Source organism: Bos grunniens, chromosome 7 (assembly GCF_055505025.1).
Source record: "Bos grunniens cultivar Pamir isolate PY7600 chromosome 7, Bosgru_T2T1.0, whole genome shotgun sequence".
Lineage (NCBI taxonomy): Eukaryota > Metazoa > Chordata > Mammalia > Artiodactyla > Bovidae > Bos > Bos grunniens.
Window position 1 is genome coordinate 21,535,649 of NC_141171.1, and position 22,659 is coordinate 21,558,307.

The window sequence follows — 22,659 nt, forward strand, 5'->3', positions numbered from 1 at the left end:
TCCTCCGGACAAGGGAATGCAACCCACTCCAGTATCCTTGCCTGGAGAATCCCATGGGCAGAGGAGCCTGGTGGGCTACAGTTCATGGGTTGCAAACAGTCGGACACAACCGAGTGACTAACACACACACACACACACACCCGGGATGCACACCACAGAGCAAGAGATGGAAGCAGGGCACAGGGACCCAGTGGGAGTGGGAGCACCCTATGCCCTGCATTTGAGGCTGGGGGCGCTCTGGGTATCCCAGCAGGGAGGAGGTGTCTCAGGTGGGGACATGGAGGAGGTGCAGCCATGGGAGTCACCCACCCGCAGACATGGAGCTGATGTGTCCTTAGTTGGAGCGCGGCCTCCCTCGCACTCTCCTCTCTGCCTGTCTTCCTGTCATAAAGGAAGTTACGTATTTGTCGGCTCCACATCAGAACCACTTTACATCCCAGAATAAACATTTATAAAATATATTTGCACTGTGGGCTAAAAAGAAATCCCAAGGGAATAAGTGTTTTAATTTGTAATGTCCATGGTTTTCCTGATAGCCAGGGGTGGGGGGTGGGTCCTGCCCACAGAGTAACCGTCCTCCCACTGCCATGGGACCTGGGGGATCCCACGCCAGGCGTGTCAGGTCACGTCACCTGCAGACCTACCCCTTTGGAGTGCTTGTCTGGTCTTGTTTGTTTTGCCTCCTTGGCTGGGCATGTTTAGTATCAGGGGCCTCCCCTGGCTTGGGGAGGAGCCAGGGAGGGGGAGCTTCACCTTGTGAAGAATTTAGGTGCCCAGAACCTTCCAGGAGATGAGGACTTGGAGGCAAGGAAGCAGCAGAGGTTGAGGGAGCTCAGGTGACTGAGCCCCAGACCTCCTACCGCTCCAGAGGTGTGAGAGCTCTCTCAGTCGCTCATTTGCTCCCTTGCCCATTCTTCTTTCTTTTATTTTTGGTTGCACCTTGAGGCACGTGGGATCTTAATTTCCTGACCAGAGATCAAACCTGGGCCCCCTGCACTGGAAGCATGGAGTCCTAACCACTGGACCACTAGGGAAGCCCCAGGAGGTAGAAGATTTATCTTAAAACCCTGCACTGAGGGCCATTCGGGTGGAACTGCCAGTCTTGGTTGCTTGTCATGTTCATTCCCTTCCATTTATTTATTTATTGAATTAAAAAATGTTTGTTATTGAATTATAAGTTGATTTACAATATGGTGTTAATTTCTGCTGTCCAGCAAAGTAATTCAGTTATACACATATATGCAGTGTTTTTTTTTTTTTTTTTTTAAGTCACCACTTTTAATTAATTAATTTGGCTGCCTTGGGTCTTCAGTTTCGACATGTAGGGCTAGTTGCTCTTAGTCATGTGGGATCTTAGTTCCCTGACCAGGGATGGAACCTGCGTCCCCTGAATTGGAAGGTGGATTCTTAACCATTGGATCACCAGGAAAATGCCCACATTCTTTTATTTTTTGGTATTCTTTTCCATTGTGGTTTATCACAGGATATTAAATAGAGGTTCCTGTGCTATGCAGCAGGACCTTGTTTATCCATCCTATTGTAATAGTTTGCATCTGCTGACCTCAGACTCCCAATCCTTCCCCCTCCTACGCTCTTCCCCCTTGGCAACCATCAGTCTGTTCTCTATGTCTGGGAGTCTGCTTCTGTTTCACAGATAGCTTCATTGTGCTGTATTTATTTTTTAGTTTTGGTTGTGCCGTGTCTTCCTTGCGGCATGGGCTTTTCTCTGGCTGTGGCAAGGGGGAGCTGTTCTTCATTGCAGTATGCAGGCTGCTCATCGTGGTGGCCTCTCTTGTTGCAGAGCACCGGCTCTAGGGTATGAGGGCTTCAGTAGTTGCGGCACATGAACTCAGTAGTCATGGTCCCCAGGCTCCAGAGCTCAGGCTTAGTACTTATGGCACACGGCTCAGTTGCTCTGTGGCACGTGGGATCCTCCTAGACCAGGGAGTGAACCCATGTCTCCTGCATTGACAGGTGGATTCTTTACCACTGAGCCTCTAGGGAAGCCCTGTGCCATATTTTAGATTCCGCATGTAAGTGATATCATAGGGTATTTGTCTTTTTCTGATGACCGCTTAGTATGGTCATTTATAGTTGCATCCATGTTGCTGCAAATGGCATTTCTTCATTTTTTTTTAATGACTGAGTATGTCTGTGTATACATATACACTGTGTATATGTACCACTGCTTATTTATCCATTCATCTCTCAGTGGAATTTAGGTTGCTTCCAGGTCTTGGTTATTGTCGATGGTGCTGCCATGAACATAGGGGTGCGTGTATCTTTTCAAATTATAGTTTTACCTGGGTATATGCCAAGAAGTGGGATTGCTGGATCATATGGTAACTCTAGCTTTAGTTTTCCATTCCCCAAACTCCTGAGATGAGCTTCCAGCATGTAGAGTAGCTTGATTTTTCGCTTTCTTGACTCACCTGGTTATCTCAACACCACCGATCATCACTGCTGTGACCAAGAATTTCATGAAGAGCTTCAAACAACTGGCTGGACTCAGTTGAAGCTGTCTTCTTCCTTTCCCCAAATCCAGTCACATCCTCAGTTTATGACCTAATGAGGGTTGTGCTGTCTCTTGGGTGAATCTTCTACTCTGTGGTCTAGCAAACTATAGTCTGATAGAGTGTGAGAACTTAAATGGCCCCCAAAACTAAATCCAGACAGAGCAACTGGCCTGGGCTGGGTCCCACTTGTTTGGGGTCACTGTCCTCCTTCATAAGTGGTCCCCTTAGGATTTCAAGGAGAGGCTGAGAGCTAGCTTCTCAGAAGTGTTTCCACCTTGGACGCTGGCTGATTTAGGCCAAGTAGAAGCAAGAAGCATCAGCTAACAGCTGACCTCGTGGTATGGGCAAGGAAAATGTTTTCCTCTACCTTTTTTTTTTTAAATAAAGACTTTTAAAAGAATTATTTCTTTATTTGCCTGGCCACGTCTTCGTTGTGGCATGTGGGATCTAGTTCCCTGACCAGGGATTGGACCTGGCCCTTTGCACTGGGAGTGTGGAGTCTTAGCCACTGGACCACCAGGGAAGTCCCTCCTCTACACTCTTGTATTTATGAGGGGCAGCCTGAGAATTAAACTGACAAAAGATATTTTAACAGGAGACAAAATGTACCGATGTATTCATTTTTATTTTTCCTTTGTGATGTTTAAAAATGTTTTATTAATTTTAGGCTGTGCTGGGTCTTTGTTGCTGCACGTGGGCTTTCCTCTAGTTGAGGTGAGCGGGGCTACTCTTTGTTGTGGTGTGTGGGCCTCTCTTGCGGAACATGGGCTCTAGGGTGTGCGGGCTTCGGGAGCTGCGGTTCCCGGGCTTTAGAGCACAGGGTTGGTAGTTGTGGCATGTGGGCTTAGTTGCTCCTTGGCATGTGGGATCCTCCCAGACCAGGGAGTGAAGCAGGGGAGTCCCGCCCCAAGGCCACAGGTGCAAGGCTTGCACCAAGGCTACAGAAGTGGGGCCCAGAGCCAAGGTCACCTCCAAAGCTGACTGAGTCCCTTTTATATCCATTGCCCAAAGCCCCCCCACCCCCTCACCCCAATTTGATTGTTGCCCAGAGATCAAATTGCCAATATCCATTGGTCATTGAAAAAGCAAGAGAGTTACAGAAAAACATCTACTTCTGCTTTATTGACTACACCAAAGCCTTTGACTGTGTGGATCACAACAAACTGTGGAAAATTCTTCGAGATGGGAATACCAGACCACCTGACATGCCTCCTGAGAAATCTCTATGCAGGTCAAGAAGCAACAGTTAGAACCAGACACAGAACAACAGACTGGTTCCAAATTGGGGAAGGAGTACTTCAAGGCTGTATATTGTCCCCCTGCTTATTTAACTTCTATGCAGAGTACATCATGCAAAATGCTGTGCTGGATGAAGCACAAGCTGAAATCAAGATTGCCTGGAGAGAAATCAACCCAAGATATGCAGATGACACAACCTTTATGGCAGAAAGCAAAGAAGAACTGAAGAGCCTCTTGATGAAAGTGAAAGAGGAGAGTGAAAAAATTGGCTTAAAACTCAACATTCAGAAAACTAAGATCATGACATCCAGTCCCATCACTTCATGGCAAATAGATGGGGAAACAATGGAAACAGTTCAGTTCAGTTCAGTCGCTCAGTCGTGTCTGATGCTTTGTGACCCCAAGGACTGCAGCATGCCAGGCTTTCCTGTCCATCACCAACTCCTGGAGTTTACTCAAGCTCATGTCCATTGAGTCAGTGATGCCATCCAACCATCTCATCTTCTGTCATCCCCTGGAAACAGTGAGTGACTTCATTTTGGGGGGCTCCAAAATCACTGCAGATGGTGACTGCAGCCTTGAAATTAGACACTTGCTCCTTGGAAGAAAAGCTATGACTAACCTAGATAGCATATTAAAAAGCAGAGACATTACTTGGTTGACAAAGGTCCATCTAGTCAAAGCAATGGTTTTTCCAGTAGTCATGTATGGATGTGAGAGTTGGACTATAAAGAAAGCTGAGCACCAAAGACTTGATGCTTTTGAACTGTGGTGTTGGAGAACACTCTTGAGAGTTCCTTGGACTGCTAGGAGATCCAACCAGTCCATCCTAAAGGAAATCAGTCCTGAATATTCACTGGAAGGACTGATGCTGAAGTTGAAGCTCCAATACTTTGGCCACCTAATGCAAAGAACCGACTCATTAAAAAAGACCCTGATGCTGAGAAAGATTGAAAGCAGGAGGAGAAGTAGACAACAGAGGATGAGATAGTTGGATGGCATCACCGACTCGATGGACATGAGTTTGAGCAGGCTCCGGCAGTTGGTGATGGACAGGGAAGTCTGGCGTGCTGCAGTCCATGGAGTCGCAAAGAATCGGACATGACTGAGCAACTGAACTGAAAGCCCCCCCACCCCGACCCCGATCATTGCCAGCAGACTTCCTGACCACAGATGAGGCAAAGATGCCCACTCCAGTGCTCATTCTGTAGCACCCTAACCAATCACCTAAGGGCAATCTTCCAGCAGGAATTTTCTTTGTCTTAAGGCTATAAACATTGGCTACTAACCCATGAAAAGCATTGACTCTCCCTGATCTGTCATGAAGTTTACCCACTGCTCTTATAGAGCCCTCATCATCTCTGCTGTTTGTTCTTAATAAACTCACTTCTTTCTGAAATGCCTTGTGTCTGGAAATATTTTTCCAACCCATGTTTGAACTGCCACCACAGAACCCAAGTCCCCTCCATTGGCAGGCACATTCTTATCCAGCCCACCAGAGAAGTCCCTCCTCTACCCTCTTACATGTATAAGTGGGGACCTGCAGATTAACCTGACAAAGAATATTTTTTAACAGTAGACAGAGTGTATAACTGTATTGATTTTTAATTTTACATGCTTGGGGCATCAAAGAGGTGAATCCCCAAAGGAACAGTGAGATTTGAGAGCTCATAGACTGTCATATGTGCTTCCCTGATGGCTCAGATGGTAAAGAATCTGCCTGCAATGCAAGAGACCTGGGTTTGATTCCGAGATTGGGAAGATGCCCTGCAGAAGGGAATGGCAACCAACTCCTGGTATTCTTGCCTGGAGAAGTCCATGGACAGAGGAGCTTGGCAGACTACAGTCCATGGGGTCACAGAGTTAGACGCAACTGAGCGACTAACAGTTTGGACACAACTGAATGACTAACACTTTCACTTTCAGACCATCATATTAGAGGAGAGGTGGGGGAGAGAGGCCACTGATGGGAGAACAGACGAACTTTAGGGAAGATAAATGGGCCTTTGGAGAATAGTTGAGAGACATGACACTTTATGACACTCTGTCTGGGAGCCCACTTGTCTCCTCCCAGAAGAGAAAATTAGAGTTGACTCTAGGCAAAGATATATGACAATGCAAAGCTCTGTGTTTAGGCAGAGAAGAAATTTCAGAAACTCAGAGGTTTTCAGCTCAGAGTCATTCTTATGCCAGAGTGGCATATTTTTGGATGGCAAAGCCTGATCTCCAGTTGTTATTGTTGTTGTTCAGACACTAAGTTGTGTCTGACTTTTTGCCACCCCGTGGATTGCAGCACACCAGGCTCCTCTGTCCTTCACTATCTCTCGGAGTTTGCTCAAACTCACGTCCATTGAGTCAGTGATGCTATCCAAACATCTCATCCTCTGCTACCCTCTTCTTTTGTTTTCAATTTTTGCCAGCATCAGGGTCTTTTTCAATGCATTGGCTCTTCACATCAGGTGACCAAAGTATTGGAGCTTCAGCATCAGTCCTTCCAATGAGTATTCAGGGTTGATTCCCTTTAGGGTTGACTGGTTTGATCTCCTTGCTGTCCAAGGGACTCTCAAGAGTCTACTCAAGCACCACAGTTTGAAAGCACCAGTTCTTCTGTGCTTAGCCTTCTTTATGGGCCAACTCTCACATCCCTACATAACTACTGGAAAAACCACAGCTTTGACTATGTGGACTTTTGTCGGCAAAGGGATGTCTGCTTTTTAATACTCTGTCTAGGTTTGTCATGGCTCCAGTTGTCTCCTTCCAAGTTTTTTTCACTGCCTCTCCAAATTTTTCTTCAATATCAGGCATTTTTGGTGTGAGTGATATCCCGGTGGACAGCCCCAGTGTCCTAGAGTTGGCCAGGCGGGATAGGAAATGACCTCTCACCTTTCTTGCCTATGATGGTTTCCTAAAAATTTCTGAACCCCCAGAATGAATGAAAACTCCTGGGATTGGCTATGTAAACAGCGCCCTCTAAAGGCCACCACCAGCTTAGACAGGGCTGGGGGTGGTTCAGTGACCCTAAGTGTATAACTCAAACACCCTCCAGGAATGACTGAGGGTCCCTGGATGAACAAAAAGGAAACATGTCAAGGAGGTGAGGCAAAAAGGTTGTTGACCTTCCCTTGTCACTCCCGCGTCCCAGTGGGCTGAACTTTCTGCCTTCACAGCTAATCTCTCTGCCTTTGAAAAGACTCTAGACATGAAGGTATGTTGATGGTTCAGTCGTGTCCAACTCTGTGCGACCCAGTAACTGTAGCCTACCAGGCTCCTCTGTCCATGGGATTTTCCAGGAGAGAACCCTGGAGTGGGTTGCTATTCCCTTGTGCAGGGGATCTTCCCGATCCAGGGATCTAACCTAGGTCTCCTGCATTGCAAGCAGATTCTTTACCACCTGAGCCACCAGGGAACTTCTGTTCAGTCACTCAGTCCTGTCTGAATCTTTGAGACACCATGGACTACAGCACACCAGACTTCCCTGTCCATCACCAACTGCTGGAGCCTGCTCAGACTCATATCCATCGAGTTGGTGATGCCATCCAGCCATCTCATCCTCTGTTGTTCCCTTCTCTTCCTGCCTTCAATCTTGCCTAGCATCAGGGTCTTTTCTAGTTAGTCAGTGGATCAGGTGGCCAAAGTATTGGAGCTTCAACTTCAGCATCAGTCCTTCCAATGAATATTCAGGACTGATTTCCTTTAGGATGGACTGGTTTGATCTCCTTGCAGTCCAAGGGACTCTCAAGAGTGTTCTCCAACACCACAGTTCAAAAGCATCAGTTCTTCAGTGCTCAACTTTCTTTATAGTCCAACTCTTACATCCATACATACTAGAAAAACCACAGCTTTGACTAGATGGACCTTTGTTGGCAAAGTAATGTCTCTGCTTTTTAATATGCTGTCTAGGTTGGTCATAACTTTTCTTCCAAGGAGCAAACGTCTTTTAATTTCAAGGCTGCAGTCACCATCTGCAGTGATTTTTGAGCCCAAGAAAATAAAGTCTGTCACTGTTTCCATTGTTGCCCCATCTATTTGACATATAGTGACGGGACTGGATGTCATGATCTTAGTTTTTTAAATGTTGAGTTTTAAGCCAGCTTTTTCACTCTCCTCTTTCACTTTTATCAAGAGGCTCTTCAGTTCTTCTTCATTTTCTGCCATAAGGGTGGTGTCATCTGCATATCTGAGGTTATTGATACTTTTCCCAGCAATCTTGGTTCCCGCTTGTGCTTCATCCAGCCCAGCGTTTCTCATGATGTACTCTGCATATAAGTTAAATAAGCAGGGGGACAATATACAGACTTGACATAATCCTTTCCCAATTTGGAACCAGTCTGTTGTTCCGTGTCCAGTTCTAACTGTTGCTTCTTGACCTGCATAGAGATTTCTCAGGAGGCAGTGGTCTGGTATTCCCATCTCTTGAAGAATTTTCCACAGTTTGTTGTGATCCACACAATCAAAGGCTTTGGTGTAGTCAATAAAGCAGAAGTAGATGTTTTTCTGGAACTCTCTAGCTTTTTCTATGATCCAGCAGATGTTGGCAATTTGATCTCTGGTTCCTCTACCTTTTCTAAATCCAGCTTGAACATCTGGAAGTTCTTAGTTCATGTACTGTTGAAGCCTCGCTTGGAGTATTTTGAGCACTACTTTGCTAGTGTGTGAGATGAGTATAATTGTGTGGTAGTTTGAACATTCTTTGGCATTGCCTTTCTTTGGGATTGGAATAAAAACTGACCTTTTCGAGTCCTGTGGCCACTGCTGAGTTTTCCAAATTTGCTGGCATGTTGAGTGCAGCACTTTCATAGCATCATCGTTTAGGTAATGCCAAAGGATGTTGTCAGTTCAGTTCAGTTCAGTCGCTCATTCGTGTCCAACTCTTTGCGACCCCATGAATCGCAGCACGCCAGGCCTCCCTGTCCATCACCAACTCCCGGAGTCCACTCAAACTCACATCCATTGGGTCGGTGATGCCATCCAGCCATCTCATCCTCTGTCATCCCCTTCTTCTCCTGCCCCCAATCCCTCCCAGCATCAGAGTCTTTTCCAATGAGTCAACTCTTCACATGAGGTGGCCAAAGTACTGGAGTTTCAGCTTTAGCATCATTCCTTCCAAAGAAATCCCAGGGCTGATCTCCTTTAGAATGGACTGGTTGGATCTCCTTGCAGTCCAAGGGACTCTCAAGAGTCTTCTCCAACACCACAGTTCAAAAGCATCAATTCTTTGGTGCTCAGCTTTCTTCACAGTCCAACTCTCACATCCATACATGACCACTGGAAAAACCATAGCCTTAACTAGACGGACCTTTGTTAGCAAAGTAATGTCTCTGCTTTTGAATATGCCATCTAGGTTGGTCATAACTTTCCTTCCAAGGAGTAAGCATCTTTTAATTTCATGGCTGCAGTCACCATCTGCAGTGATTTTGGAGCCCAAAAAATAAAGTCTGACACTGTTGTCATAGTCTTCAGCAATTGCAGCCCTCCAGTGTGAGCCAGTGAGCCCTCAGGGAACTCAGAAAGGAGAATATCTGCTCTCTAGCAGCCATAAGGCTGCAGCCACTCCCTAAGGTGAGCCCTGAGGAAAGGAAGCTCAGGATGCTGGCCCCAGATAGGTGAGGTGCATATGAAAGGAATGATTTCAGTGAGTCCGACTCTTGCATCTTCCCATATATAGAAAAGTGCTAAATTCCTTGACTTAGGATATCTGGTTTTTTTTAACAATAATCTTTTGACATTTGGACTACCTGCCCTTTGTTACAAAGTTCTGTATAACCTGGCTCTTCCCCTCACCTCCTTGGAGCAGTGCTCTCAGGGTTACTTGAGATGGTGTCTCCTGGGCTTGAAGTCCTAAAAATTCCCACCAAATACAACATAATTATCAACTTTTAGGTTGTGAATATTTTTTAAGCCCACAGGAATATTGCAGCTTTTCCCCAATTTTCATTGTTTAAAGGACCTCCACACTGTCTCAGGGGGCTTCCCAGGGGGTGCTAGTGGTAAAGAACCTGCCTTCCAAGGCAGGAAACGTAAGAGATGCGGGTTCGATCCCCGAGTGGGGAAGCTCCCCTGGAGGAGGGCATGGGAATTCACTCCAGTATTCTTGACTGGAGAATCCCATGGATAGAGGAGTCTGGCAGGTTACAGTCCATGGGGTCATAAAGAGTCAGACACGACTGAAGCGACTTAGCATACATACACACTGTCTCCATAGTGGGTGTTCCCAACTGACATTCCAGCATCGATGAAGGATGCTTCTCATTTCTCCATACCCTCTCCAGTTTTGGTTCTTTGTAGAGTATTTGACAATGGCTATTCTGGTGTGAGGTGATACCTCATTGTAGTTTTGATTTGGATTTCTCTAATAGCAATGTTGACATCATTTCCTGTAATTTTTTTAAAGGGTATGAATGAAACATCTTGCAATTGACTCTTGAACGTTTGCCCTGTGCTTTAATGAACACTCCTAGAACATTCCTTGAAGGCAGGTGTTGTTTACTTGCAACCTCAGGAGTCTTAGAATGTTATGCGTCCATCAGCGCAGCTTTTGATCTTGTTGTTACGATAAATGGCCACAAGGCGGCAGCATTTTTTCATGCCACCTTTTTGTTTTTCTGTGCAATTTCATTTTGATCTTATATTGGAATAGAGTTGATTTCCAATGTTGTGTTTGTATAAGGCATACAGGGACTTAATTCAGTCATGCCTAAATGCACATCTATTCTTTTTCAAGTTCTTCCTATATACAGAAGATCCTAAAAAGTACTGAGAAGCAAGAATCAGAGAAGAGAATAAAAATGCAGCAAGAGGTGGTGGAGGTGTTGGAAACAAATGCAAAATCCAGGAAATGTAATCTTGTAGAAGCAGGGCTCTACAAATTTAAATCAGGGAAACTGGATTCCGTGTCTGGCTAATGTCACTGAGCATAATGCCCTCAGGCTTCATCCACCTGTAGCCTGTGTCAGAACTGCCCTCCTTTCAGACTGGACAACATTCATAGTGTGGATGGACCCCGGTCTTCTTGTCCTTTCTTCTGTTGAGGGACATATGAACTATCTACATTCATCTCTCGTCTTATAATATTTGTGGAATAACTTCAGAAAGTCCCATGATCCAAACGTCATTCACCATTAACTATATAAATGTTTATGTTTTGAAATCCATCAAAGCTCAGAATAAGGGAAGAATGGTATGTGAGTGCTGGGGTCCAGCCCTGGCTGGGTCCAGGGATTCCCTAGGGAGGATGGCGTTGGCGATTAAAAGGATAGCACAGCAGAGATCAGAGGCTCAATATAACTGGTTTACGCGGAAAGCCAATAAAACCTGTGACACCAGGTTTGCACTGACCACAGAGGCTGCAGGTGCCCTCTCCAATAGCAGAAGGTGCCCCACCTTAGGCACCTTCTCGAGTGGGTCTTAGAAGCCCAGGCAAATAAGTGGTCTCAGAGAGCCCCCGCGCTCCAATTATTTGTCCTGAAGGAAGAACAGAGAAGAAAAGGAGAGAAAAGGAAGCAAGAAAGAACGACACGGGAAGACCAAGCTTTGGGCAAGGCCCATAGCTTTATTTTCAAAGGGAGCTTATATACCTTAAGTTGTGCATAGAGGATAATAGGGGGTGTAAAATCATGCAAAGTCAGCAGTCTTTGATCCCTATCGAGACCAGGCTTTCTTTTCTGCAAACTTATCGTATACAAATGCTTTAGGTGATTTACATCATCTTCTGGCCAGAAGGTCTGTTAACATTTTATGACTCTGGTAAAGGTTTGTCAACCATAAGACTTATTTTCTCTAAGAGTAATTATTTTAAAGTTTGGCGCCATCCTCCGAAGGTGTTAGATAAAGTTGCATTCCTATAGGGCAGAGGTGCAGTAGGTTTACAACAAGGAAATAATTTATTACCTTAAGGGTCTAAAATTGTTAGCACCAAGGCCACTACTTATTTTTTTCTATGTACCAACTATATTAATTAATATACTTCCAAGGATACAATACGGGGGATGTGGAAACTTGGCAGCAAGCATTGGCTCAACAATGAAATCTTCTACTAGTTCTACTCTAACAATTTCTAACTCCCCAAGAGGCTCTATACTATTTGAATATCTTAAGCTTCCCGTGCCTCTCGTGGTTGGGAGGCTGTAAACAATCCTATGTGTAGCTGTAGGAGTCCGGATAAACCTTTCAGGCAAGTTAGAGAGCCATCTGAGGGGTTTGGATTGAAATACTCCTATTATGCCCAGGAGGCTAATTAACTAGAGCTCTAAGTTGATTTCCTTCAAAGAAAAGGTAGTCGGGGATAGCCCCCCTTAATGTCAGAGGAGTTGGTAAAAGTCATAAAATAGTAAAACAGGCAGATTCTGGTTTTGGGGTAGACGCTCAGGCAGATCCAGGGGGGTCCTTGAGCCCTGACTCGCCTTGCCCATCAGGGCTCTCCCGCATGACCTTGTCAAGGGTGGGAACTCCCGTGCTGGCTCCCGGCGTGTGAGCTTCACCTGTGTTTAGGAACGAACACTTTAGAGTATTCATTTTATTCCATGTGTGTGCAATGTGTGTGCGTGCACCTGTTTGCGGACATGTGCTATTCGTATGCACAGTGTGTGTAGGTGTGCAGTGCATATGTGTACGGGGAGTGGGGGGGAGGGCTGGTAGTGGGTCATGGGCTGGGGGCTTGGGGCCAGAGGTGGGCAGGCAGGCGCAGGTGGGAGCTCCCTGTGGGTCCTCTGCTCTGATGGCATCTATGCCCCACCTCTGCCCACATTTCTGCTTGGATGCAGCATGGTGCCCAGACTGGGAGCCTAGGTGCCAGCCCACCCTTCCCTCTACCCTGCGAGGAAGCAGGACCTGAGCACGCTCCACCCATAACTAACCATCAGGATGGACGGACCCGCTCTCCCCGCCTGACCCTAAAGGACTGTTCTTCCTGGTGATAGTCAGTTCCTAGACAGGTTGATAGGGAGTCTAGGGGTCCCCAAGGAGAGAGGGGTCTGAAATTCTCAAGGAGGAAGAAAGGACAAACTTTTTTCTTTCTCCACATTCCTTAGGATTATATACCAATAATGTATCCTGCCTAAGGACAGTCTTTGGATTCAACCTTCTGTTATTTTAAAATGTTAATTATGGGAGTATACCTGGTCTTTACAAGGATGTATCTTGCCTGAGGACAGTGTTATCTTAAAATGTAAATTATGGGAGTAGGTCGGAGGAAGTCTTTACAACCTCCAGACATTCTTTGGATTATATAACCTCATTATTAACACTAGCAAGCGGGTACTCTTTCTACCCCCTTCTGATGCCTATGTCAGAAGCTTTCTCTATCTCCTTTATACTTTAATAAAACTTTATTACACAAAAGCTCCGAGCGACCAAGCCTTGTCTCTGGCCCCGGATTGAATTCTTCTCCTCCGGGGGCCAAGAATCCCGGTGTATTCGTGTGATTCAACAACAACCTTTCACTGGGCGTCTGGGGCAGCACCTCCTGCTGGAAGCCTGGGACACTGCAGCCGGGCCACTTCCCGTCTGTCCTTGAACACTGCGCTGCGCTCCAAGAGGTTCCTGGCTCTCCCCTGGGCCCTGACCACCATATGGCCGTAGAACCTGGTCACGGTTTTGTTTTACCCATTGAAATGTTTAGTGACACAGCTTTTATTCCGTTTGCTGATGTGGGTGAAGTGTGGAGCCCAGTGATGATTTCTTCTTCAAGAAAGGTACACGTGGATGAGCCCCCTGTCCAAAGATGAGACACCCCAGGTGTGTGACCTGTGCCTCCTGGAGCGCAGCCCTAAGCTACTTTGAATCTACATGGTAGATTCAGACCTCTCTAAGTCCTGTCTACACTGATTAAGTTTAGATGAGACTGCGTGCTTCTACAATGAGAACATTTACACCTGACCAGGTTTTCTGTGCAGTAGGACATGGAGACGTGGGTAGAGACCCAGCCTGGCCTCTGTCCTGGAAAACTCCATGCCTGTGTCTGAATGTCAGTGCTCAGATGTCTGGGGTCTGGAGTTGAGGTGGATTTCTCTGGGTAATTGTGCTGTTCTCTGAGTGGGGTTCCATGGCCCTCCCAGGGGTCAGTGTGGAGGTAGGGCTCTTAGTCTTTCCCTCTGACAAGTTCACCTTCCCTGGGGCTCATCGAGACACCTCAGGCAGGCTACCTGGTTGTTGTTCAGTCTCTGAGTCATGTCTGACTCTTTGTGATTCCAGGGACTGCAGCACACCAGGCTTCCCTGGTCTCCACTATCTCCTGGTGTTTGCTCAAACTCATGGCTGTTGCTTTGGTGATGCCATCCAGCCATCTCATTCTCTGTCATCCCCTTCTCCTCCTGCCTTCAATGTTTCCCAGCATCAGGGTCTTTTCTAATGAGTCAGCTTTTCCCATCAGGTGGCCAAAGTATTGGAGCTTCAGCTTCAGGATCAGTCCTTCCAATGAATATTCACAGTTGATTTCCTTTAGGATTGACTTGTTTGATCTCCTTGCTGTCCAAAGTCTCTCAAAAGTCTTCTCCAGCACCACTGGAAAGCATCAGTTCTTTGGTGCTTAGCCTTCTTTATGGTCCAACTCTCACATCCATACAGGACTATTGGAAAAACCATAGCTTACAATATGGACCTGGCTTGTTTACATATTGGGGGCCTGCCGCCGACCACAGCCATGGTGTCCTGACCAAGGGAACATGTGACCCCAGGTTAGGAGGGGTATCTGCGTGGGTCAAAATCATGTGCAGAGGGAGACCATATACACAAAACTAAGAAAAAGGGAAGGATATGTGTGAGCTTCACTTGCATTTAGGAATTAATGCTTTTCAGTATCATTTTATACAGGCCTGTACCTAGTCCCTCTGTACTCCCGTGAGGTTCCCCATCCCTGGGGCTCCTGGAGACTCCTCAGGTGAGCTACCTGGTAATTATTCCAATTCACCAGCACGAGCATGACAACAAGAGAGCAGATTTACCTGGGCAATTGATTGCAGGGCACATGGATCAGGCAAAAAACTAATGGGCAGCAGGTGAGGTTGCTGCTGTGCTCTCCTTGCAGTAGACTGTCCATACTCAGCAGAGACCAGACCTGCCCCTCGCCTTCCAGCCCAGCGTCTGTGGTGTTTTCGCAGCACCTCAGTGGGACAACAAAAGACCAAGACTGCCAGCACCAAGGTAGTGTGTTCAACATTATCACGACAGCTGTAAAAACAATTACTGTTACATAGAACTGAAGGGAAAAGAGGAGGACTTCTTTGGGACAAGTGTCGGGGGAGGAGACTGACCAAGTCTTCTATCTACCAAGCCAGGAGGTTACAGGAACTCACTCGTTTCTGCCATAGGGGCCCAACCAGCAGACACCTGGTGTCCTAACCAAGGGTCTTGCCACCCCAGATGCAGGGTCTGGGAGGGGGCGTCACCCTAGGGACTGTGGATGTGTGACCCTAGGTGCAGGGTCTGGGGAGGTGGGGTCACCCTGGAGACTGTGGGCTTGTGACCCCAGGTACAAGTCTGGGAGATGGGATCACCCCAGAGACTGTGGACATATGACCTCAGGTGTGGGGTCTGGGGGGGTCACCCTAGAGACTGTGGACACTTGACCCCAGGTGCAGGGTCTGGGGGGTCACCCTGGAGACTGTGGACATATGACCTCAGGTGCAGGGTCTGGCGGGGTCACCCTGGAGACTGTGGACACGTGACCTCAGGTGTGGGGTCTGGGGGGGTCACCCTGGAGACTGTGGACACGTGACCTCAGGTGTGGGGTCTGGGGGGGTCACCCTGGAGACTGGACATATGACCTCAGGTGCAGGGTTCAGGGTCTGAGGTATCACCCTGGAGACTATGGATGTGTGAGCCCAGGAGCAGGCTCTGGCGGGGTCACCCTGGAGACTGGATGTGTGACCGAGGTGCAGGGTCTGGGGACTGTGTGGGTCTCATCCCATCCACACGGGTCTGGATCCTGTACCTGGAGGCCTCATATGTGCTCTACCTCAGTGTGTCTTGTCCGCTCTGAGGTTTCCAACATCTGAATTGAGGGTGTTGCCCTGATTAGCCTGTGGTCCTTTTTCCTCTCTTCATACAGCTGCATTCACATGAGGTCAGGCACCTTTGAGTGAGTTGCTGCTCTGTGTTCTGCTGAGTGAAAGAGAACCTTCAGTGGCGTCATATTGATATCGTAGCATGTCACGTATCTAACTCATAGGGCCACCACTGTCTGGCCTCCTCTAGACTGAGCTCGTGGCATTTAATTTGTAAGTTATTGTTATTTTATATTGGGGTAGAGTTGACTTCCAATGTTTTGTTCACTTTAGGTGCACATGAACTTGATTCAATTATACACAGATATATATTTATTCTTTGTTCAGTAGAGTCTCCAGTTCTATTCAGTAGGTCCTTTTTCATTATCAACTTGATATATATTAGTGTATATATTTTCATCCCAAGCTTTTAATTTATCTGTCCCTTCTAATCTTCTTTTGATAATCATAATTTGATTTTCTCAGTCTGTGCGTCTTTTTCTATTTTGTAAATTAGTTCATTGGTGTGAACTTATAGATTCCACCTGAACATGAAATCTTAGGATATTTGTCCTTTTCTCTCTGAAAAGTATTTGTCAAATGATAATTTCTTGATATATCAAAGCTGCTGCCAGTATTGTTATTTTGTTCTGTGTTAGGGCTGAGCAGCATCCCAGTGTGTAGCTGTACCGCAGAGTCTTCATTTCTCTGTCAGTGGACATTTTGGTGGATTCTGTGTCTTGGCTATTGTAATAGTGCTGCCCTGAAAATCCAGGCGCATGTGTCATTTTGAAAGTGATTTTCTCTGGACCTAAGCCAAGGAATGGGATTGCAGGATCGTACGATACCTCTGTGTTTAGTGTTTCAAGGAACCTCTGTGCTGTTTCCCATCGTGGCTTCACCATTTACATTCCCACCAAGACTGTGGGAGAATTTTATTCTCTGTACATTCTCAGCAGTAATTATTCTTTGTAGATCTTTTCGATGATGACCGCTGGAGCCAGTGAGGTGGTACCTCATAGTTTTGTTTGGTATTGACTTAATAATTACTGATGCGGACTATCTTTCCATGTGCTTTTATTATGATTTTTACATCTTGTGAGAACAGTTTACCTCTTCAGTCTGGCTTCTTGAAAGTTGACCCTGTTTGGAATTTTTTCTCAGGACATTTCTTGAGGGCAGGTGTCATTTACAGCCCTCTTGGACTTGTGACTATTATGAGCCCTTTAGCATCTGTTTTAAGGTTATCTGAACCAGCTAATTACTCCCTGTCCCTCCGCCTTTCTTTTTTTGGTAACCGTGAGTTTCTATTCTAAGTCTATGAGACTGTTTCATTTTTGTAAAGGAGTTTATTTGTTTAGATTCCACAGGAAGTAATATCTTATACTTGTCTTTCTCTATCTCATGCACTACACTTAGCATGATTATCTCTAGTTTCTTCCTGGTAACTGGAAATGGGATTATTTCATGCTTCTTTATGTCTGAATAATATTGCATTGTGTACATGTACCCCATTTTCTGTCTTCATTCATCTGTCCTTGTACATTTAAGTTGCTACCGTGTCTTGGTTATTGTACCTAGCGCTGCCATGATTGTTGGGTACAGGTGTCTTTTTAAATTTTGGCTTCCTCTGGATCTGTGCCTGGGTATGGGGTGCTGGGTCATTGGGTACATCTATGTTTAGTTTTTTAAGAACCTCCATAATGTTGTCCCTAGTCGGTGTACTGACTTACATTCCCCCCAACAGTGTAGGAGGGTTCCCTTTTCCCCACACCCTCTGCAGACTTTATTGTTGTAGGGTTTTCGATGTGGCCATTCAGATCAATGTGAGGTGGTACCCCATTGTACATTTGATTTGCCTTTCTCTAAGAACTAGTAATGCTGAGCCTCGTTTCATGTGCCTTATGGCCATCTTGATGACTTCTTTGGAGAAATATGCATTTATTCTTTGGCCAATTTTTTATTGGGTTGTTTGCTTTTTTTTTTTTTTTTTTTTGATATTGAGCTGTACTAGTGGTTTGTATGGAGAGGGCAATGCCACCCCACTCCATTACTCTTACCTGGAAAATCCCATGGATGGAGGAGCCTGGTAGGCTGCAGTCCATGGGGTCGCTAAGAGTCAGACATGACTGAGCGACCTCCCTTTCACTTTTCACTTTCATGCACTGGAGAAGGAAATGGCAACCCACTCCAGTGTTCATGCCTGGAGAATCCCAGGGACGGGGGAGCCTGGTGGGCTGCCGTCCATGGAGTCGCACAGAGTTGGACACGACTGAAGTGACTTAGCAGGCAGCAGTGGTTTGTGTGTGTTGAAGAGAAATTCCCTATAGGTATCTTTGCAATAATTTTTTTTCCATTCCGAGGGTTGTGTTTTTCTTTCACTGATGGTTTCCTTTGCTGTGTAGATGCTTTTAATGTTTATTATGTCCCATTTGTTTATTTTTGTTTTATTTTCATGATTCTATGAGGTGGATCAAAAAAGAACTTGCATTTTATGCCAAGGCGTGTGCTCTTTTCCTTAAGAGTTTCATAGTATCTGTCCTTTTATTTAGATCTTTAATCTATTTGGAATTTATTTTTGTGTATGGTGTTAGGGAGCATTCTGATTTCATTCTCATTTTCCTGAGAGGCTAAGGAACCTGCCCGGTGCCCTCCAGTGGCTGCTCCCAATTTCCATTCCCAGCATCTGTATAGGAGGGTTCCCTTTGCTGTACACCCTCTCCAGCAATTATTGTTTGTAGAATTTCCATCTATGGCCATTCTGACTGGTGTGAGGTGATATCTCCTTGAAGTTTTGATTTGCATTTCTCTCATATTTAGCGATGTTGACATCATTACATGTGATTTTTTAAAACAGTGTGAGTTAAACTTACTTATTAAAATCAGCTTCTTGAACGCCTGCTCTGTTTTTAATATTTTTCTGTTGTCTGCCCCTAGGACATTTCTTGAAGGCAGGTGTTTTTCACTTACAGCCCTCAAGTCTAGTGAATATTAAGTACCTGTGAGCAAAGGTTTCAAAGTTGTTGTTGTGGGAAGTGGCCACAAGGCGGCGACATGTCTTTATGCCCCTCCCTGGTTACTGGGGGAACCAGAGCCTTAGGGAAAGTCCTGTTCCTGGATTGTCAATTAGAGTGGAATGTGCTAGAAGAAACACCCCAGGCTTGCGTCCCACTCCTTCTTCCTTCCTTCCCCCTCTGCCCTGGACACATCCCAGCTCCTGCAGCACCACTCTGTGGAGGGGGCTTTCACCATAGGTGGGGTGACCCTAAGGAAGGAAGCTGAAGGTGGGAACCCCATCACCTGGAGACACGCAGCCCAGGGGGCTTTTCACAGCTCTTCCAGCCCAGAAGCTCCACATCCTTTGGGTGCAGTAGGTATAGTTTCACTGCGCCTACTGCAGCGAAACTGCCAGGATCTGGAGGCTGTGGGCCGGTGCGGAGGGGAAGACACACCAGTCCATGGGACAGGGCTCATTGACTGGCACATCCTCCCAGCCTCCCTCAGCCCCAAGACCGTTCACCCAAGATACTCAGCCTGCCTAAGCTTCAGGGATGTGGCAGCAGCCCAGGTCACTAAGCCTGAAGGGAATAGCGTCAGCATTCTCTCTTTGTAATTTGTATTTTGTACTGGTGTAGATGTGACTTACAATGTTGTAGAGAGTGTTTGCTTTTTGTTTCAGGTGTACAGCAACATGATCCACTCACGCATAGCCGTGTACATGTTCTTTTATTTTTTATTTCTTTATTTTAATTGGAGGCTAATTACTTTATAATATTGTAGTGGTTTTTGCCATACATTGACATGAATCAGCCATGGGTGTACACATGTCCCGCATCCTGAACGCCCCTCCCTCCCCATCCCATCCCTCAGGGTCATCCCAGTGCACTGGCTTTGAGCGCCCTGTTTTATGCATTGAACTTGGACTGGTGATCTATTTCACATATGGTAATATACATGTTTCAAATCATCCCACCTTTGCCTTCTCCCACAGAGTCCAAAAGTCTGTTCTTTACCTCTGTGTCTCTTTTGCTGTCTTCATTTAGGGTCATCATTACCATTTTTCTAAATTCCATATATATGCATTAACATACTGTATTTGTGTTTTTCTTTCTGACTTGCTTCACTCTGTATAATAGGCTCATTAGAACGGATTCAAATACGTTTTTTTTTTAAATAACTGAGTAATATTCCATTGTGTATACGTGTACATGTTCTTTTTTGGGTTCTCTTCCCATATAGTTTATTATGCAGTGTTGAGTAGGGGTCCTTGTCCTACTGTGGGTTCTTGTTGATTATTTTACAAAGAATCATGTGTATATGTTCATCTCCAACTTCTCGTTTCCTTTGCCCACCGCCTTTCCCTTTTGGTAACCATAAGGCAGTTTGCTATGTCCTGAGGCTGTTTCTGTTTGGTAGAAAAGTTAATTTGTATCCATTTTTAGAATCCACCTTCAAGAGGTATCATATGATACTTGTCTTCCTTTGTCTTCCTTACATCACTTAGTATGATCATCTCTACTTCCTTCCTTGTTGCTGGGCATGGCGTGATGTCACCCTCCTTACGGCTGAGTGACATTGCTCTGTGTGTGTGTACCCCACCTCGCTTACCCATTCATCTGTCCTTACTCACTTAGGCTTCATCTGTGTCTTGCCTCTTGTGCATAGTGCTGCCATGAGCATTGCGGTGTACCTGTCTTTTAAAATTTTGGTTTTCTGTGGATCTGTACCCAGGAATGGGACTGCTGGGTCCTATGGTACTTCTCAATCTGATTTCAGTGTTGACCATATGGTGATGTCCATGTGTAGAGTCTTCTCTTGTGTTGTTGGAAGAGGGTGTTTGCTATGACCAGTGCATTTTCTTGGCAAAACTCTATTAGTCTTTGCCCTGCTTCATTCTGTATTCCAAGGTCAAATTTGCCTGTTACTCCAGGTGTTTCTTGACTTCCTACTTTTGCCTTCCAGAGCCCTATAATGAAAAGGACATCTTTTTTGGGTGTTAGTTCTAAAAGGTCTTGTAGGTCTTCATAAAACTGTTCAACTTCAGCTTCTTCAGTGTTACTGGTTGGGGCATAGACTTAGATTACTGTGATATTGAATTTCTTTGGAGGGAATGATGCTGAAGCTGAAACTCCAATACTTTGGCCACCTCATGCGAAGAGTTGACTCATTGGAAAAGACTCTGATGCCGGGAGGGATTGGGGGCAGGAGGAGAAGGGGACGACAGAGGATGAGATGGCTGGATGGCATCACTGACTCAATGGACGTGAGTCTGAGTGAACTCTGGGAGTTGGTGATGGACAGGGAGGCCTGGCGTGCTGCGATTCATGGGGTCACAGAGAGTCGGACACGACTGAGTGACTGAACTGAACTGATGGTAGTTCTCTGTTTAGGTTTTCATGACCCTTTGTCCTGTTCTCCTTTGTGGATTTACTGACTTTCATTCCCACCAACAGGGAGGAGGGTTCTTCTCCTCTATTACCTCTCCAGCATTTATTGTAGATTTTCTATGCTGACCATTCTGACGTGTGTGAGGTGATGCCACTTCTGATTCACAGTTCTCTAATATTTACAGATGCTGAGTATCTTTTCATGTGCTTCTTGGTTATCTCTATGTCTTCTTTGGAGAAAGGTCCATTTAAATCTTGTGCCCCTGGTTGGCTGGGTTGTTTCTTTGATATTGAGGTGAATAAGCTGTTTGTATGTTTTGGAGAGAAGTTCCTCGTGTGTGTCTTTGTTTGCACATATTAGTTCCATTGTGAGCTTTGTCTTTTCGTTGTGTTTATGGTTTCCTCTGATGTGCCAGCGCTTTTAAGGGGAGTTAGGTCTGATTTATTTATTTTTGTTTTATTTTTCATGATTCTAAGAGATGGGTCAAAGAAAAACTTGCTGCATTTTATGTCAAAGTGTGTTCTGCTTTTTCCCTTAAGAGTTTCCCATTATCTGTGCTTTTATTTAGGTCTTGAATCTGTTTGGAGTTTACTTTTGTGCATGCTGTTAGGCACTATTCTAATTTCATTCTCATGATCATTTCTTAAAAACCCTGCACACTGTTCTTCACAGTTCAGTTCAGTCGCTCAGTCGTGTCCGACACTTTGCAACCCCATGGACTGCAGTACGCCAGGCCTCCCTGTCCATCACCAACTCCTGAAGTTTACCCAAACTCATGTCCATTGAGTCAGTGATGCCATCCAACCATCTCATCCTCTGTCATCCCCTTTTTCTCCTGTCTTTAATCTTTCCCAGCTTCAGAGTCCTTAGTGGCCAAAGTACTGGAGTTTCAGCTTCAATATCAGTCCTTCCAATGAACACTCATGACTGATCTCCTTTAGAATGGACTGGCTGGATCTCCTTGCAGTCCAAGGGACTAAGAGTCTTCTCCAACACCACAGTTCAAAAGCATCAATTCTTCGGCGCTCAGCTCACAGCCAAATCTCACATCCATACATGACCACTGAAAAAACCATAGTCTTGACTAGATGGACCTTTGTTGGCAAAGTAATGTCTCTGCTTTTCAATATGCTGTCTAGGTTGGTCATAGCTTTCCTTCCAGGAGTAAGTGTCTTTTAATTTCATGGCTGCAGTCAGCATCCGTAGTGATTTTCACCTTTTCACTAACAGTGTGGGAGGGTTCCCTTTTCTTCACACTTTCTCCAGCACGTATTGTTTGTCAACTTTTGGACAAGAGTCACTGTGAACCATGTGAGGAAATACTTCATTGTAGTTTTAATTTGCATGTCTAATATTTAGTGATGTTGACATCTTTTCATGTGGTTCTTTTAAAGGGTGTGAGTTAAACTTACCTCTTGAAATTGGCCACTTGAATGTCTGCCCTGTTTTGAATTTTGTTTCAGTGACACCTAGGCTATTCTTGAAGGCAGGTATTTTTTACTTAGAGCCCCCTGATGTTTGTGCATATTAAATGCCCA

The 22,659-nt window shown here is 45.6% G+C and overlaps 1 long non-coding RNA gene across 3 annotated transcripts in view; it reads left to right on the forward strand.

Annotated features, from left to right (window-relative positions):
* LOC147368889 (uncharacterized) overlaps positions 1-22,659 on the forward strand; it is a 37,144-nt gene that overhangs the window by 4,236 nt on the left and 10,249 nt on the right. Inside the window, exons 3-4 of one of the 3 annotated variants that reach the window (XR_015166882.1) lie at positions 3,184-3,230; positions 3,654-5,154. The exons of 1 other annotated variant lie outside the window; for it this stretch is intronic. This is a non-coding gene — a long non-coding RNA (uncharacterized LOC147368889). Of the gene's footprint in view, positions 1-945; positions 1,178-3,183; positions 3,231-3,653; positions 5,155-22,659 lie in introns of those variants that run through there. One more of the 3 variants, XR_015166881.1, reaches the window with a different exon arrangement.